The following is a 6779-nucleotide window of genomic DNA, read 5'->3' as shown; positions in this document are numbered from 1 at the left end:
AATGATAAAAAAGATAATTTTTGATGTGGAATGCTACCTAGCATAATCTTGATCACATATCTAATCATGGCATGAATATTAAGACATGATTGATTCAAAGCAATAGTCTATCATTTGACATAAAAACAATAATACTTCAAGCCCACTAATAAAGCAATCATGTCTTTTCAAAATAACAAGGCCAAAGAAAGTTATCCCTACAAAATCATATAGTCTAGCTATGCTCCATCTTCACCACACAAAATACTCACATCATGCACAACCCCGATGGCAAGCCGAGGAATTGGTTCATACTTTTTAATGCGCTTCAGCATTTTCAACCCTCACGCAATACATGAGCGTGAGCCATGGATATAGCACTATAGGTGGAATAGAATGGTGGTTGTGGAGAAGACAAAAATGAGAAGATAGTCTCACATCAACTAGACGTATCAACGGGCTATGGAGATGCCCATCAATAGATATCAATGTGAGTGAGTAGGGATTGCCATGCAATGGATGCACTAGAGCTATAAGTATATGAAAGCTCAAACTGAAACTAAGTGGGTGTGCATCCAACTTGCTTGCTCATGAAGACCTAGGGCATTTGAGGAAGCCCATCGTTGGAATATACAAGCCAAGTTCTATAATGAAAATTCCCACTAGTATATGAAAGTGATAACTCAAGAGACTCTCTATATGAAGAACATGGTGCTACTTTGAAGCACAAGTGTGGTAAAAGGATAGTAACATTGCCCCTTCTCTCTTTTTCTCTCATTTTTTTTGTTTTCTTTCTTTCTTTTTTTGTAGGCTTCTTTGGCCTCTCTCTCTCTCTCTCTTTTATTTTTTGGGGCTTCTTTAGCCACTTTTATTTTGATAACCTCACATGGGACAATGTTCTAATAATGATGATCATCACACTTTTATTTACTTACAACTCAATATTACAACTCGATATCTAGAACAAAGATATGACTCTATATGAATGCCTCCGGCGGTGTACCGGGATGTGCAATGATCTAGCATAGCAATGACATCCAAAAATGGACAAGCCATGAAAACATCATGCTAGCTATCTTACGATCATGCAAAGCAATATGACAATGAATGCTCAAGTCATGTATATGATGATGATGAAAGTTGCATGGCAATATATCTCAGAATGGCTATGGAAATGCCATGATAGGTAGGTATGCTGGCTGTTTTGAGGAGAAGGTATATGGTGGGTTTATGGTACCGGCTAAAGTTGCACGATACTAGAGAGGCTAGCAATGATGGAAGGGCGAGAGTGCGTATAATCCATGGACTCAAATTAGTCATAAAGAACTCACATACTTATTGCAAAAATCTACAAGTCATCAAAAACCTCAGCACTACGCACATGCTCCTAGGGGGATAGATTGGTAGGAAAAGAACATCGCTCATCCCCGACCGCCACTCATAAGGAAGACAATCAAATAACACCTCATGTTTCAAATTTGTTGCATAACGTTTACCATACGTGCATGCTACGGGACTTGCAAACCTCAACACACGTATTTCTCAATTTGACTACTACTCAACTAGCATGACTTTGATATTATTACCTCCATATCTCAAAACAATCATCAAGCATCAAACTTTTCTTAGTATTCAACACACTCATAAGAAAGTTTTATTAATCTTGCATACCAAGCATATTAGGATTTTAAGCAAATTACCATGCTGTTAAGACTCTCAAAATAATCTAAGTGAAGCATGAGAGATCAATAGTTTCTATAAAACAAATCCACCACCGTGCTCTAAAAGATATAAGTGAAGCACTAGAGCAAAAATATAAAGCTCAAAAGATATAAGTGAAGCACATAGAGTATTCTATCAAATTCCAAAGCATGTATGGCTCTCTCAAAAGATGTGTACAGCAAGGATGATTGTGGTAGACTAACAAGCAAAGACTCAAATTATAAAAGACGCTCCAAGCAAACCACATATCATGTGGTGAATAAAATTATAGCGCCAAGTAAAGTTACCGATAGAAGTAGACGAAAGAGGGGATGCCTTCCGGGGCATCCCCAAGCTTTGGCTTTTAGGTGTCCCTAGATTATCTTGGGGGTTCCATGGGCATCCCCAAGCTTAGGCTCTTGCCACTTCTTGTTCCATAATCCATCAAATCTTTACCCAAAACTTGAAAACTTCACAACACAAAACTTAAAGTAGAAAATCTCATGAGCTCCGTTAGCGAAAGAAAACAATAGACCACTTCAAGGTACTATAATGAACTCATTCTTTATTTATATGGGTGTTATACCTACTGTATTCCAACTTATCTATGGATTATAAACTATTTTACTAACCATAGATTCATCAAAATAAGCAAACAACACACGAAAAACAGAATCTGTCAAAAACAGAACAGTCTGTAGTAATCTGTAGCCAGCGCAAGACCTGGAACACCAAAAATTCTAAAATAAATTTATGGACGTGAGGAATTTATCTATTAATCATCTGAAAAAATAATTAACTAAATAGCAATTTCCAAATAAAAATGACAGCAGTTCTCGTGAGCGCTAAAGTTTCTGTTTTTACAGCAAGTTCAACAAGACTTTCCCCAAGTCTTCCCAACGGTTCTACTTGGCACAAACACTAATTAAACACAAAAAACACAACCAAAACAGAGGCTAAATAATTTATTTATTACTAAACAGGAGCAAAAAGCAAGGAATGAAAATAAAATTGGGTTGCCTCCCAACAAGCGCTACCGTTTAACGCCCCTAGCTAGGCATAACAAGCAATAATAGATCTAGGTATTGCCATCTTTGATAGGCAATTCATAAGTGTCTCTCATGAGAGATTCATATGGTAATTTTATTTTATTTCTAGGAAAGTGTTCCATGCCCTTTTTAATGAAAATTGGAATCTAATATTCCCTTCCTTCATATCAATAATTGCACCAACCGTTCTAAGAAAAAGTCTACCAAGAATAATAGGGCAAGAAGGATTGCAATCTATATCAAGAATGATAAAATCTACGGGCACATAATTCCTATTTGCAACAATAAGAACATCATTAATCTTCCCATAGGTTTCTTAATAGTGGAATCCGCAAGATGCAAGTTTAGAGAGCAATCATCAAAATCACGGAAATCTAGTAAATCACACAAAGTTTTGGGAATAGTAGAGACACCATCACCCAAATCACACAAAGCATAAAACTCATAATTTTTAATTTTAATTTTAATAGTTGGTTCCCACTCATCATTAAGTTTTCTAGGGATAGAAATTTCCAGTTCAAGTTTTTCTTCATAAGATTGCATCAAGGCATCAACGAGTTTTACCAGTGACACATGTGAATGTGCTCCTATTATATACTTTTATGAAACTATATATAAAGAGAAGTGCATATAGATGATTTTTTCGGTTTTACTATTCAACAGTTGTCTGAAAATAAGAATTGGGCATGTCGATGCCGCCATGGGAGCGACACATAGCCCTAATGCCGAGACAGGGCGCCGTGATGAGTGGCAATGAGGCGTGGGGACGCTAGCAAGGACGACTCAACTCACGGAGACGAAGAGGACACAACATTGTTGGTGGCGGCAAGGACGAGAGTTAACAGGTACATGGTGGGGGCCTTTTCATTTTGCATTGTCGCTCGGATTGGATGGTAGTTGAGTCTGGAGGTTGAATATGACGAAAACGGTTGGAGCTTGAAGATGACTCACAACAGTTGTATCTCAATCGGACGGCTGAGAAATTGCCTGGTTTAATAATAAAAATCAAGCAATTGATTGAAATCAAAGCATGGATCATTTATAAGCTTACATGGAAGATAGTCAGGGGTTTATCGACTAGTTACAATTTTCTAATAAAAAAACACAAGCTAGCATGTGTGCCACATGTTTGCTTCTCGTCTGCAATGCTTAAATTCAACCTTCCCAATCCATCATGAGATCTCAAAGCAATCCGCATAAATGGCAGTTGCAGCATTCCACCCTGAATCACTTCCACTTAATCTTCTCCTCTTTCACATGATTAGACCCTGGGTATGACACTAACCTTAACATGTCTGGTTTTCGGGCAATGTTGTCGGATCCTGACTCATGGTCGGGTCCGATGAATGATCCTTGCAGTCATCATGTGCCGGATCCGACGTCGGCGCCGGGACAAGCGCTTAGGGCTGGTCCTCTGTCTGGTCTAACACCCAGCTTGAGATGACGAGCTCACACGGGAATCCGGGTGTATTCTAGGTTGTCGAATCTAACGGTTCGGTCTGGGACAAATGTTTTGACCTGGCCTGGATGGCTGGTCGAATCAGTGAAAAGGGCGATGCTGCCGAAGGCAAAGATCTAGCCCGACATGAAGGTCATGCTGGTGCCGGCCTGGTCCCCGATCTTGATCTCCACTGAATCAATGTGACTATATAGCGGGACATGTATGTCCATCAATGAAGGAGTGAAATCCGGCTGATCTTGGATAGGGGGTCCCAAGCTAATAGCCTTGACGTGATGGTAACAAAGACACGAGTTTTTACCCAAGTTGGGCCCCTCTTTAGAGATAATACCCTACTTCCTACTAGTTAGCTTGCACGTGCAGTGCACGTTCCGATTAATATATGTACTTACTCGAACACTATGAATACTTTAAAATTCAAATTTTTCATGGAACAACATAGCTACCCGATTCAAGTAGAGGGGAACATTTATAATTACCAATCATATACCTACACATTTTTTTCTCGGGCGACTTATTCAGAAAATCCATAATCAGTGAAAATCTGCAAACTTGCTATGTAGAGCATTGGATCGGCAACGAATGGTGGCATATCACATGTGTGGTTTTGACCATCCACTTGAGCTTGTTTTGTAGATAACCCCTCTCAATAATTATAGGTAAATTGTTGGCTATGTCTTGGGACTGTCCATTTCTGTTTCTACTCTATAGGAGCTGCTGAAGGGAGACAACGCAGTCGAAGGGGGCCGCCGCAGGAAGCTGGTGCGGCCAGCACCAATGCTGCATGGAGCTAGGTCGCCCCATCTTGTAACGTCACGGAAAGATGCCATAGAGGAGTTGGGCGAGCAGGTCGCCGACGCGAGCTAACGGCACCGCTGCCCCGACGCAACAATTGTGGCTCTGCCCCCGCAGAAGGATCCGCTTCATCCTAGATGATTGTTTCATAACCTTCATGTGTCAATATCTCAACACGTTATAGCTGCACTGAATTTTCTACTGTAGTTCTTCCGAGCTGGTGCAAGCTTCTGAACTGGGAGATCTCCTGAATTTGTATGCACCAAGCTATTTTGATTTGTTAAAAGTGACAATCAAAATGCATTTTGGTGGAGTCTTTTCACAGCTTCCGTTTCGTGCGAAACATAAAGATAGAGAGAAGCTAAATCTTTCATCATGCAAAGAGAGGATTCAGACAAATTAAACTACCCTTATTTTGATAAAGTAAACTTTGACAGTGTAATGAAGTTCTTTCATGTTGAAAATTTAACAATGCCTGTGTCTCTCCCGAGAGAATGTTGAAGCTCTAGACAACATTACAAGCGTTAAGTTTCAACTAATAATAATCAAAAGGAACAAGTTGGAAGCTCAAGAAATTCACATATATATGTTTATAATTAATTGCATTTGACTTAAATTGATAAATCACATATAGAATTCAAAATGATAATACATGAATTTCCTCGTCTTCTTCTATAGAAAAATAACTATGGGATCCTAAATTTACAGTCTAGATGCCTTTTATGTCTTCTAAGAAAAAACTAAACAACTGAAAATCGACATTTCAAAATAAAATATCCATTCTAAATAATCTATCAGTGGCATCAGCTACATAATGTGTAGTGAATTATACTTACATGAAAAAAATGCGTGACATATTTAAATAAATTATTTTTTAAAAGCTATATGAACCCAACTAAAAGAACACAACAACTGGTGTAGCATGAATCTTTGTTTAGCCCCATACACGACTATTTTGCAAAGCCTTTGGTAAGAATGCTTGATATTTCCCTTTGTAAGAAGAAGAAACTTGCAACTTCATGCGTCCAGCACACATATGAAATACACCCCTGAGCCAGTTCAAAAACAAGACTACTGTGTATTCTGAGAAAATATTTTTCAAAATAGTCGCTTACCAAATCATCATCTAATGTTGACAAGAAGCATCTGCAGCAGCCATCTCAATCCCTTGTATTTATCTATTTGGAAGGACAAGGGCAGCAATAGATTGGATCATGGGTTTTGCAAAGCTGAAATTTCAGCAAATCTTTGCATTTTTCGTGTTTCAGAGAGAAGAATAATAAATGATATGTAGGTTAAAGGAAGAAATTTTATTGTAGGTGACCAAAAAACAGCATTATTTTGCTCTGTACTAAGAAAATACTAATCAAGCAAACAATGGTAGAATTTATCATCAAGTCTTTAATTGGATCGATCCACTATCCATAAGCAAAACATACCCAAGTATGGAGTGAAAACCAGTGAGAAAAATGTGAGTGCAAGCATTAGCCATAGGCCTCCTTGTTCTTGTTTTTGGACCTTTGCAAATTCAACACCACAATCACAACACTCTATATTCAGTGTGAATAAGTGTAATTTTGAAACAACAAGAGCAAATTTTACTGGCTATAAATTGCTTCCATCATGTGACCATGTAGCCTCGCACGAGCATGATATATGTCACTTGAACAGCTGGAACGGAAGGGGGGGGGGGATATTTGAAATCAGAACCCCAAGGACGGCAAGAACCAACAATTGATAGGAAGACAACCCATTTTTACCCCACAAGATATGTGAAGAAAAACATACTTCTCCAT

This window comes from Triticum aestivum, chromosome 6A (genome assembly GCF_018294505.1).
Source record: "Triticum aestivum cultivar Chinese Spring chromosome 6A, IWGSC CS RefSeq v2.1, whole genome shotgun sequence".
In the NCBI taxonomy this organism is placed as follows: domain Eukaryota; kingdom Viridiplantae; phylum Streptophyta; class Magnoliopsida; order Poales; family Poaceae; genus Triticum; species Triticum aestivum.
Note: the sequence above shows the minus strand (reverse complement) of the source record.